The sequence below is a fragment of the Lissotriton vulgaris genome, unplaced genomic scaffold (assembly GCF_964263255.1).
Source record: "Lissotriton vulgaris unplaced genomic scaffold, aLisVul1.2 SCAFFOLD_1527, whole genome shotgun sequence".
Classification (NCBI taxonomy): Eukaryota; Metazoa; Chordata; class Amphibia; order Caudata; family Salamandridae; genus Lissotriton; species Lissotriton vulgaris.
The window spans coordinates 582,319-594,176 of record NW_028241337.1 but is presented as its reverse complement, the minus strand read 5'-3'; the positions used below and the strand labels follow the sequence as shown (position 1 = coordinate 594,176).

At 46.0% G+C, this 11,858-nt stretch overlaps 8 non-coding genes across 8 annotated transcripts; all 8 read left to right on the top strand.

Moving 5' to 3' along the window:
* The first annotated feature begins 5,889 nt into the window (after nt 1-5,889).
* On the top strand, nt 5,890-5,962 carry TRNAK-UUU (transfer RNA lysine (anticodon UUU)). The gene has a single exon. It is a non-coding gene; the product is annotated as a tRNA-Lys (tRNA).
* A 339-nt stretch (nt 5,963-6,301) lies between these two features.
* Nucleotides 6,302-6,392, top strand: TRNAR-UCU (transfer RNA arginine (anticodon UCU)). Its single transcript is given in 2 exon segments — nt 6,302-6,338; nt 6,357-6,392. It is a non-coding gene; the product is annotated as a tRNA-Arg (tRNA).
* A 1,225-nt stretch (nt 6,393-7,617) lies between these two features.
* TRNAK-UUU (transfer RNA lysine (anticodon UUU)) lies at nt 7,618-7,690 on the top strand. Its single transcript has one exon. It is a non-coding gene; the product is annotated as a tRNA-Lys (tRNA).
* A 339-nt stretch (nt 7,691-8,029) lies between these two features.
* TRNAR-UCU (transfer RNA arginine (anticodon UCU)) lies at nt 8,030-8,120 on the top strand. The gene is given in 2 exon segments: nt 8,030-8,066; nt 8,085-8,120. It is a non-coding gene; the product is annotated as a tRNA-Arg (tRNA).
* A 1,225-nt stretch (nt 8,121-9,345) lies between these two features.
* TRNAK-UUU (transfer RNA lysine (anticodon UUU)) lies at nt 9,346-9,418 on the top strand. Its single transcript has one exon. It is a non-coding gene; the product is annotated as a tRNA-Lys (tRNA).
* A 339-nt stretch (nt 9,419-9,757) lies between these two features.
* On the top strand, nt 9,758-9,848 carry TRNAR-UCU (transfer RNA arginine (anticodon UCU)). The gene is given in 2 exon segments: nt 9,758-9,794; nt 9,813-9,848. It is a non-coding gene; the product is annotated as a tRNA-Arg (tRNA).
* Nucleotides 9,849-11,073: 1,225 nt separating this feature from the next.
* TRNAK-UUU (transfer RNA lysine (anticodon UUU)) lies at nt 11,074-11,146 on the top strand. The gene has a single exon. It is a non-coding gene; the product is annotated as a tRNA-Lys (tRNA).
* A 339-nt stretch (nt 11,147-11,485) lies between these two features.
* On the top strand, nt 11,486-11,576 carry TRNAR-UCU (transfer RNA arginine (anticodon UCU)). Its single transcript is given in 2 exon segments — nt 11,486-11,522; nt 11,541-11,576. It is a non-coding gene; the product is annotated as a tRNA-Arg (tRNA).
* The last annotated feature ends 282 nt before the right edge of the window (nt 11,577-11,858 follow it).

The following is an 11,858-nucleotide window of genomic DNA, read 5'->3' as shown; positions in this document are numbered from 1 at the left end:
AGTCTGTAACTGGGGGAAGGTCTTAATCAAACCCCTAGAAATCATGTCCTCAACCCTGCTGATGCCAATGAGGTCCCACTTGTCAAAACCTTTGGTGTGCCACAGCCTACCCAGGATGTCGGAGTCAAAGAGGGGAGTGAACTTCGTGAGCCTGCCCTGCCATCCCTGCGCCTTGGTAACCGTTTTCCAAATGCGAACCGCCGTGCGGGTGGGGCCTGTCAGTCTGCGGTCAAAGGACCTGGAATATAGGGCACGATAATAATTCCCGCCGCCCATCAGCCATCTGTCCATAGCGTATCCAGGGTTCTCCACTGGGCCGTAGAAACCATGGTTCAGGGCAGCGAGCTGCGACGACCAATAGTACCGGCGCACGTCCGGGAGGGCTATGCCCCCATCATACCAAGGAAGCGTGAGTTTGTGGAGGGCCACACGTGGGCGGCCCTCCCAAAGGAGGTTACGAAGAAGGCCTTCGATGTCGCGGAAATATCGGGCCGGGACAGGGTCCTGCGCATTCTGCAGTGCATAGAGAAATCTGGGAAGTGCCATCATCTTAAAGAGGGCAGCACGGCCCAGGAGAGAGAGTGGCAGGTGGCACCAGCTTTCGACGTCCCGTCGCAGCCTCTGAAGAGGAGGGAGCAGATTATTGTCATACCGGAGCTTGGCGTTACTGGATATGTATATGCCCAGATATTTAAAGCCGCGCGACGCAATCTGGATGCCGCAGCCCCCGGGGAGGCACGGGGTATCCCCTTTGAGGACATAGAGGGATGACTTGGCCCAGTTAATAACCAGGCCGGAGTATCGCCCAAACAGTTTGATGACATCGCAGGCCACAATAAGGGATCTACCCGGCGAGGACATGTATAACAGGATGTCATCAGCGTATAGAGAGACCCTGTCCTCAAAGCCGGGGGCCCATGCAATACCTCTCAGGTCGGGATGGGAGCGCAGCTGTGCCGCGAGGGGTTCAAGAGCCAGAGCAAACAACAGGGGGGACAAGGGACAACCCTGCCTTGTGCCACGGCGCAAAGGGAAGGGCGCTGACAGGCGACCATTGACCGTGACATTGGCCATCGGGTCCGCATAGAGGAGCTTCACCCAGCTAATGAAGACCGGTCCGAACCCGAATTTAGCCAGAACCGCCCATAAGTAAGGCCATTCTAGCGAATCAAAGGCCATGGTGGCGTCCAGGGACGCCAACACCGCCGGTTCTTTGAGAGTGTGGGCCCGGGCCATAACCCCATGAAGGCGGCGCAAGTTCAGGGCGGTGTTACGGTGGGGAATGAATCCAGATTGATCGGGATGCACGAGGTCGCTAATAACGCCAATTAACCGATTAGCCAGGAGTTTGGCAAGGACCTTGGGTTCCACGTTAAGGAGGGAAATAGGACGGTAAGAGCGACATACGTCCCGTGGTTTACCTTCCTTGTGGATGACCACGATGGTAGCCAGTCGCTGGTCCAGGGGAAGGGAGCCTCTTTCAAAGGATTCAAGGTACATCCTGCGGAGGTACGGGGAAACCGCATCCGATCGGATTTTATACAGCTCCACTGGAATTCCATTGGGCCCAGAAGCCTTGCCCGAATTAAGGGAGCGGATAGCGAGGTCAATCTCGTCCGCGGTGATGTCCCTATCCAGGTCTTCCCTTTCTTCCTCGGAGAGACTGGGGAGGTCGACATCAGCGAGGAAGGTCGTCGTGTCCGCCTCCGAGAACTCCGAGACAGACTCATAGACTCCGCGGAAGTAATCCGCGAAAGAGTCCACTATGGCGCTGGGGTCCGTCAGGATCGTACCGTCCCCACCAAGGAGCTCCGGCACCACTCGGCTGGCCATCTCTCTCTTATCGAGCCATGCCAACAGTTTCCCGGCTTTATCACCCACATCGTAGATGCGGCCTTGCTGTTCCTTGGCGAGGACAAGAGCGGCGTCCGTGGCCAAAGCTTGGTACTCCGCTTGTTTCAACGAGAGATTATGGAGGGCCAAAGGGTCAGGGCCGGAGCGCAGCTGGGTCTCGAGGTGTAGCACCTCCTGTTCAACGGCAAGCATAGCCGAGTCCCTCTCACGGCGGGTGGCCGCAATGAGTGCCTGGGCCTCTCCACGGAGCACCGTCTTAAAAGCCTCCCACAGTGTGACGGCCGATTCCACCGAGCCCACATTCTCGATAAAGTAAAGGTCGATAGATTTGGCCAAAAGGGTGCGGGTCTTAAAATCGCGAAAATACCAAGGATTGACCGCCGCCGGGCGTTCCGACAGAGTCACGCCAAAGTCAAAGGAGACCCATAGCGGGGAATGATCAGAAATGCCTCGGGCAAGGAAGCGGGCCTCCGACACAGCCAGTGCGTCCGAGGCCAGCGTAAGGACATAGTCAATCCGCGAGAGACTCCCGTGCGCACCCGACAAGAAAGAGAATTGACAAAGCGTGGGGTGCAGAAGCCGCCACGTATCCACCAGCCCAGTAGAATCTAGGAAGGACGGCAGCCACATTTGCGGTCCACGTAGGTCGCGAGGCGGTTGGCGATCAAGGAGCCCAGAGCAAACCGAATTAAAGTCGCCCCCCACTATCAAACGACCAACCGGCATAGACAAAATGGCACCACCAAGGTCTCGGAAAGTACTGGACTGCAGCCCTGGGGGGACGTACACAGACATCAACGTGAGGGAACGCCCTTCCCATCTCCCGGACACCGCGGCGTACCTCCCCCTATCATCTATCAAGGTGGTATCTATCTCTAAGGGAAGGGACGAGCACACAAGAATCCCCGCCCCCCTGGAGCCGGAAGAGAACCCCGAATGGGCCACCATTTTATAACCTTTTCGGTCCAGGGCTTTACAGGCATTACCCACCAAGTGCGTCTCTTGCAAAAGTACAACATCCGGCTTATGCCGTTTAACCAGTTGAATAACCACCCCTCTCTTGATGCGATCGCCCAACCCGTTAACGTTCCAACTAAGAATCTTCAGCACCCTACCCCTCATCCCTCCACCACCCGCCCCACCCATCACCCGAAGACACTTGCATCATTAAAAGTCCAGGATCACCATTGTCCGTGTGCCACAAAAAAGAAGAAATAGGAAACACACAACAAACAAGAACTGTACCCAACCAACCCCCCACCCTGCACCCCTGCGTTAGACTAAAAAGCCCTCCCAACCTGCAGTGTGCCTGTCGCCCCATTAACTATTCTACCAAAGACCCAGAGGAGGAAGGAATCCCCGTGGAATCGTCCCGCCACCCACCATATGAATAAAGGAGAGAGTAATCACACCAAAACAATAGTCCGGCGGTCATTCGAGGCAAGGGCAGCCCCGGCTCCCAGTTCATTCCTGCCGTTCCGCTCCGCCCGAGGCGCCTCCAACATCTTCCTCTCGCTCTTCCCGTTCTGGTGTTACAGTGTCCAGCCACTCGCTCACATTGTCCGGGTAGTCAAAAAAATATGCGCGGCCCTTATATTCCACACGGAGCTTCGCAGGGAATTGCATCGAGTATTTGAGACCCATGTCTCTGAGGCGTCTCTTGACTCCTGCGTAACTCAGCCTTTGGCGCTGCACCTGTCTGGTGAAGTCAGGGTAAAAATGCACCTCCGCGTTCTGGTAGTGCAGTGGACCGTGCGATCTGGACGCCTGGAGGATCGCATCTCGATCCCTGAAATTAAGAAGGCGCGCCACAATGGGTCGTGGCGTCGCCCCGGTTTTAGGTGGACCACCCGGTACACGGTGGGCCCGTTCCACCGAAAAGAAGTTGCTTAGTCCAGAGGGCGCCAAATGCGTCTTGACCAATTCCTCCACAAAGAGGTCCACCGCTCCATCTTCGGCCCCTTCCGGAACACCCACTAAGCGAACGTTCTGCCGCCTGGCTCGCCCCTCAAAGTCCTCCAGCCGTTTCGAGAACTGATCGGCAGCCGATCGTAGGTTCCGGACCTCCGTTTGCAGTTCAGAGACATCCGAGGTCAGACTAGTGGTCTTAATGTCCAGCGCTCTCACACGGTCGTTCGTCTTGCCCAAGTCGGTCCTGATCAGAGCAATGTCGATGGCCATAGAATCCACCTTGTGAGACAGGATCTCGTGCTGGTGTTGTGCGTCAGCACGGAGACTGGCGATGGCACCCATAATGTCCGTCAGAGTAGGGTCCGATCTGTCCGGGAGGGCAGTAGCTGGGGTCCCCTTGGAGACCGCGCCCGACGTGGGTGGCGATTTGAGGTTAACATACCGCTCCATGCGGTTGTTCTGCGTCTGTGATTTGCCACGACTGCCTTTATTAGATGCCCTCTCCGAATCGCCTCTGCCCGCCATGTTGGGTCCTCAAGAACAAAGGACCGGAGGTCTCAGACCAGGGTCCACAGCCAGGGGTCAATCAGATCAGGAAAAACCCCAGTCAGGCCGACCCGGGCAAGGCCAGATCACAGCGACTGCACCCAGGAGATGGCAGGCAAGGCCCCTTCCGTGCTATCGAGCGAAGTGGCGAAGTGACGAATTCCGGGCAGACAATGGCACCGTTACGGAGCGGAGTTCAGCTCGACGTAACTTCACTCAGGAGCCACCGATTTGGAATCCGATCGCAGCCCCCGCCTCAGCAGGCCGCCAGCCATACAATGCCACCAACGTGGACCAGGATTCTAGACAGGATAATTGCGGTGGATCGGACGGTCCACGGAGCTCCGAGCTTACGCGGCCATCTTGGTCGCCCGCTAAGCTCCTCCCCCAGAGTCAGTTTTATCCCTGTTATCCTGTTATCCCAAGTACCAACTCAATATTATATTCTCTGTATTTAGTACTAATACCGGCAACCATCTTAACCCCTTGCGTGCTGATGACGAAACCGTTCCGTCATGACTCCGCCCGCGCAAGGCGGAGTCAGCACAGGCGGAAAATACGCCCCGCACGCAAGGGGTTAAAAAACGTAGTGATAGTTGGGACACTTCCTAATGTTGATAATGTCATTTTGTGTATTGCTGCCTCAGAGCCTGGATAGCTCAGTCGGTAGAGCATCAGACTTTTAATCCGAGGGTCCAGGGTTCAAGTCCCTGTTCAGGCAGCTTGGTTAAAAAAAATGTATATCAATTGCATACTCTTTTCAGGATCCAATGAATGGGAAGTCCAATTACAGATGGTTCAAAAAAGTCTTGATCGAGTCCTTACATACCCATCTGTGCTCTACTTTCTTTGACAAGGGTTAAGAAGACTTACCCAAACTGTATCATGTAGTTTGACATGTTGATTATCTTTTATCCAATTCAATGTTCAAAATGTAAGCTAGTGTCCGATTAATTTGATAAAGTTGGTCAACAACTTATAGGTCATCTTTTTATTTGTGAATCTCTGATCACCTTGTTGAATCAGGTCGGATCTCTGGTGCAATGGATTGCGGCTTGGAGTCCTAGGCGAATGGAGCAAAAGCATTCAAACGCTAAGGGTTCGAACACCAACTGGGTCAATTTTATCCCTCCTCTATTTTATAACTAATTGAAACAGTAACCAGCAATCCTGCTTCTCCATCACCAGAAACATTTACCAAAATGGCAGTGAAAGAAATTCTACTTAAACAGAGACTGTTTGCTTTGAAAATGTTTCATAGTCTATGCCCAAGAGGAAATTCCCAATGATACTGCTGAAAATGTAATTTAGGAGTTAGAAATAGTATTTGGCCCTTTATTAATTTCACAGTGTCATTTTAAACACGTGATTTCTATGTCATCCGAAAATGAGATAGTACAAATTTCCGGAGTTTTAATGGATTACGTGTGCTGCTGAAATTTCAAATGCTTAAAATATCAATTCATTATTAAACTCTAGAATATTGATTGCTAATATATGTAATTATATAAATATACAAAGTGTAGGTCAGTGTACGTCCACATTTGTTTAGCTGATTTTAAGGTAGAGTATAGCAGAGCCTGGATAGCTCAGTCGGTAGAGCATCAGACTTTTAATCTGAGGGTCCAGGGTTCAAGTCCCTGTTCAGGCGGTTGTTTCCTTTAAAGAAAAAGTACTCTAATTGTATGCTCTTTTTGTGGACCCCTGCATGACGAATAAGATATTCCATTACTAAAATTGCAAAAACGTCTTTCATGGAGTTGTGAAATACACATCTGTCTCACATATTATGTGCCATTTGACTAAACTTAAGTCGTACGTAGATTTACCAATGGTATCATGTAGTCTGAGACGGTGAATATCATTTCACCAATTCAATATTCAAAATATAGCCATGGTTATAGTATCAAATGAACTTTATAAAGCTGATCAACAGCTAATAGCTCATTATTTCATTTCAGAACATCTCTGCACCTCATTATAGCAGATTGGCTCTGTGGCGCAATGGATAGCGCATTGGACTTCTAGGTGAATGTAAAATAGATATTCAAAGGTTGTGGGGTCGAATCCCACCAGAGTCAGTTTTATCCCTGTTATCCTGTTATCCCAAGTACCAATTCATTATTATATTCTCTGTATTTAGTACTAATACCGGCAACCATCTTAACCCCTTGCGTGCTGATGACAGAACGTTTCCGTCATCAGCTACGGGTGAGCTGTGCTGATGACGAAACCGTTCCGTCATGACTCCGCCCGCGCAAGGCGGAGTCAGCACAGGCGGAAAATACGCCCCGCACGCAAGGGGTTAAAAAACGTAGTGATAGTTGGGACACTTCCTAATGTTGATAATGTCATTTTGTGTATTGCTGCCTCAGAGCCTGGATAGCTCAGTCGGTAGAGCATCAGACTTTTAATCCGAGGGTCCAGGGTTCAAGTCCCTGTTCAGGCAGCTTGGTTAAAAAAAATGTATATCAATTGCATACTCTTTTCAGGATCCAATGAATGGGAATTCCAATTACAGATGGTTCAAAAAAGTCTTGATCGAGTCCTTACATACCCATCTGTGCTCTACTTTCTTTGACAAGGGTTAAGAAGACTTACCCAAACTGTATCATGTAGTTTGACATGTTGATTATCTTTTATCCAATTCAATGTTCAAAATGTAAGCTAGTGTCCGATTAATTTGATAAAGTTGGTCAACAACTTATAGGTCATCTTTTTATTTGTGAATCTCTGATCACCTTGTTGAATCAGGTCGGATCTCTGGTGCAATGGATTGCGGCTTGGAGTCCTAGGCGAATGGAGCAAAAGCATTCAAACGCTAAGGGTTCGAACACCAACTGGGTCAATTTTATCCCTCCTCTATTTTATAACTAATTGAAACAGTAACCAGCAATCCTGCTTCTCCATCACCAGAAACATTTACCAAAATGGCAGTGAAAGAAATTCTACTTAAACAGAGACTGTTTGCTTTGAAAATGTTTCATAGTCTATGCCCAAGAGGAAATTCCCAATGATACTGCTGAAAATGTAATTTAGGAGTTAGAAATAGTATTTGGCCCTTTATTAATTTCACAGTGTCATTTTAAACACGTGATTTCTATGTCATCCGAAAATGAGATAGTACAAATTTCCGGAGTTTTAATGGATTACGTGTGCTGCTGAAATTTCAAATGCTTAAAATATCAATTCATTATTAAACTCTAGAATATTGATTGCTAATATATGTAATTATATAAATATACAAAGTGTAGGTCAGTGTACGTCCACATTTGTTTAGCTGATTTTAAGGTAGAGTATAGCAGAGCCTGGATAGCTCAGTCGGTAGAGCATCAGACTTTTAATCTGAGGGTCCAGGGTTCAAGTCCCTGTTCAGGCGGTTGTTTCCTTTAAAGAAAAAGTACTCTAATTGTATGCTCTTTTTGTGGACCCCTGCATGACGAATAAGATATTCCATTACTAAAATTGCAAAAACGTCTTTCATGGAGTTGTGAAATACACATCTGTCTCACATATTATGTGCCATTTGACTAAACTTAAGTCGTACGTAGATTTACCAATGGTATCATGTAGTCTGAGACGGTGAATATCATTTCACCAATTCAATATTCAAAATATAGCCATGGTTATAGTATCAAATGAACTTTATAAAGCTGATCAACAGCTAATAGCTCATTATTTCATTTCAGAACATCTCTGCACCTCATTATAGCAGATTGGCTCTGTGGCGCAATGGATAGCGCATTGGACTTCTAGGTGAATGTAAAATAGATATTCAAAGGTTGTGGGGTCGAATCCCACCAGAGTCAGTTTTATCCCTGTTATCCTGTTATCCCAAGTACCAATTCATTATTATATTCTCTGTATTTAGTACTAATACCGGCAACCATCTTAACCCCTTGCGTGCTGATGACAGAACGTTTCCGTCATCAGCTACGGGTGAGCTGTGCTGATGACGAAACCGTTCCGTCATGACTCCGCCCGCGCAAGGCGGAGTCAGCACAGGCGGAAAATACGCCCCGCACGCAAGGGGTTAAAAAACGTAGTGATAGTTGGGACACTTCCTAATGTTGATAATGTCATTTTGTGTATTGCTGCCTCAGAGCCTGGATAGCTCAGTCGGTAGAGCATCAGACTTTTAATCCGAGGGTCCAGGGTTCAAGTCCCTGTTCAGGCAGCTTGGTTAAAAAAAATGTATATCAATTGCATACTCTTTTCAGGATCCAATGAATGGGAATTCCAATTACAGATGGTTCAAAAAAGTCTTGATCGAGTCCTTACATACCCATCTGTGCTCTACTTTCTTTGACAAGGGTTAAGAAGACTTACCCAAACTGTATCATGTAGTTTGACATGTTGATTATCTTTTATCCAATTCAATGTTCAAAATGTAAGCTAGTGTCCGATTAATTTGATAAAGTTGGTCAACAACTTATAGGTCATCTTTTTATTTGTGAATCTCTGATCACCTTGTTGAATCAGGTCGGATCTCTGGTGCAATGGATTGCGGCTTGGAGTCCTAGGCGAATGGAGCAAAAGCATTCAAACGCTAAGGGTTCGAACACCAACTGGGTCAATTTTATCCCTCCTCTATTTTATAACTAATTGAAACAGTAACCAGCAATCCTGCTTCTCCATCACCAGAAACATTTACCAAAATGGCAGTGAAAGAAATTCTACTTAAACAGAGACTGTTTGCTTTGAAAATGTTTCATAGTCTATGCCCAAGAGGAAATTCCCAATGATACTGCTGAAAATGTAATTTAGGAGTTAGAAATAGTATTTGGCCCTTTATTAATTTCACAGTGTCATTTTAAACACGTGATTTCTATGTCATCCGAAAATGAGATAGTACAAATTTCCGGAGTTTTAATGGATTACGTGTGCTGCTGAAATTTCAAATGCTTAAAATATCAATTCATTATTAAACTCTAGAATATTGATTGCTAATATATGTAATTATATAAATATACAAAGTGTAGGTCAGTGTACGTCCACATTTGTTTAGCTGATTTTAAGGTAGAGTATAGCAGAGCCTGGATAGCTCAGTCGGTAGAGCATCAGACTTTTAATCTGAGGGTCCAGGGTTCAAGTCCCTGTTCAGGCGGTTGTTTCCTTTAAAGAAAAAGTACTCTAATTGTATGCTCTTTTTGTGGACCCCTGCATGACGAATAAGATATTCCATTACTAAAATTGCAAAAACGTCTTTCATGGAGTTGTGAAATACACATCTGTCTCACATATTATGTGCCATTTGACTAAACTTAAGTCGTACGTAGATTTACCAATGGTATCATGTAGTCTGAGACGGTGAATATCATTTCACCAATTCAATATTCAAAATATAGCCATGGTTATAGTATCAAATGAACTTTATAAAGCTGATCAACAGCTAATAGCTCATTATTTCATTTCAGAACATCTCTGCACCTCATTATAGCAGATTGGCTCTGTGGCGCAATGGATAGCGCATTGGACTTCTAGGTGAATGTAAAATAGATATTCAAAGGTTGTGGGGTCGAATCCCACCAGAGTCAGTTTTATCCCTGTTATCCTGTTATCCCAAGTACCAATTCATTATTATATTCTCTGTATTTAGTACTAATACCGGCAACCATCTTAACCCCTTGCGTGCTGATGACAGAACGTTTCCGTCATCAGCTACGGGTGAGCTGTGCTGATGACGAAACCGTTCCGTCATGACTCCGCCCGCGCAAGGCGGAGTCAGCACAGGCGGAAAATACGCCCCGCACGCAAGGGGTTAAAAAACGTAGTGATAGTTGGGACACTTCCTAATGTTGATAATGTCATTTTGTGTATTGCTGCCTCAGAGCCTGGATAGCTCAGTCGGTAGAGCATCAGACTTTTAATCCGAGGGTCCAGGGTTCAAGTCCCTGTTCAGGCAGCTTGGTTAAAAAAAATGTATATCAATTGCATACTCTTTTCAGGATCCAATGAATGGGAATTCCAATTACAGATGGTTCAAAAAAGTCTTGATCGAGTCCTTACATACCCATCTGTGCTCTACTTTCTTTGACAAGGGTTAAGAAGACTTACCCAAACTGTATCATGTAGTTTGACATGTTGATTATCTTTTATCCAATTCAATGTTCAAAATGTAAGCTAGTGTCCGATTAATTTGATAAAGTTGGTCAACAACTTATAGGTCATCTTTTTATTTGTGAATCTCTGATCACCTTGTTGAATCAGGTCGGATCTCTGGTGCAATGGATTGCGGCTTGGAGTCCTAGGCGAATGGAGCAAAAGCATTCAAACGCTAAGGGTTCGAACACCAACTGGGTCAATTTTATCCCTCCTCTATTTTATAACTAATTGAAACAGTAACCAGCAATCCTGCTTCTCCATCACCAGAAACATTTACCAAAATGGCAGTGAAAGAAATTCTACTTAAACAGAGACTGTTTGCTTTGAAAATGTTTCATAGTCTATGCCCAAGAGGAAATTCCCAATGATACTGCTGAAAATGTAATTTAGGAGTTAGAAATAGTATTTGGCCCTTTATTAATTTCACAGTGTCATTTTAAACACGTGATTTCTATGTCATCCGAAAATGAGATAGTACAAATTTCCGGAGTTTTAATGGATTACGTGTGCTGCTGAAATTTCAAATGCTTAAAATATCAATTCATTATTAAACTCTAGAATATTGATTGCTAATATATGTAATTATATAAATATACAAAGTGTAGGTCAGTGTACGTCCACATTTGTTTAGCTGATTTTAAGGTAGAGTATAGCAGAGCCTGGATAGCTCAGTCGGTAGAGCATCAGACTTTTAATCTGAGGGTCCAGGGTTCAAGTCCCTGTTCAGGCGGTTGTTTCCTTTAAAGAAAAAGTACTCTAATTGTATGCTCTTTTTGTGGACCCCTGCATGACGAATAAGATATTCCATTACTAAAATTGCAAAAACGTCTTTCATGGAGTTGTGAAATACACATCTGTCTCACATATTATGTGCCATTTGACTAAACTTAAGTCGTACGTAGATTTACCAATGGTATCATGTAGTCTGAGACGGTGAATATCATTTCACCAATTCAATATTCAAAATATAGCCATGGTTATAGTATCAAATGAACTTTATAAAGCTGATCAACAGCTAATAGCTCATTATTTCATTTCAGAACATCTCTGCACCTCATTATAGCAGATTGGCTCTGTGGCGCAATGGATAGCGCATTGGACTTCTAGGTGAATGTAAAAAAGATATTCAAAGGTTGTGGGTTCGAATCCCACCAGAGTCAGTTTTATCCCTGTTATCCTGTTATCCCAAGTACCAATTCATTATTATATTCTCTGTATTTAGTACTAATACCGGCAACCATCTTAACCCCTTGCGTGCTGATGACAGAACGTTTCCATCATCAGCTACGGGTGAGCTGTGCTGATGACGAAACCGTTCTGTCATGACTCCGCCCGCGCAAGGCGGAGTCAGCACAGGCGGAAAATACGCCCCGCACGCAAGGGGTTAAAAAACGTAGTGATAGTTGGGACACTTCCTAATGTTGATAATGTCATTTTGTGTA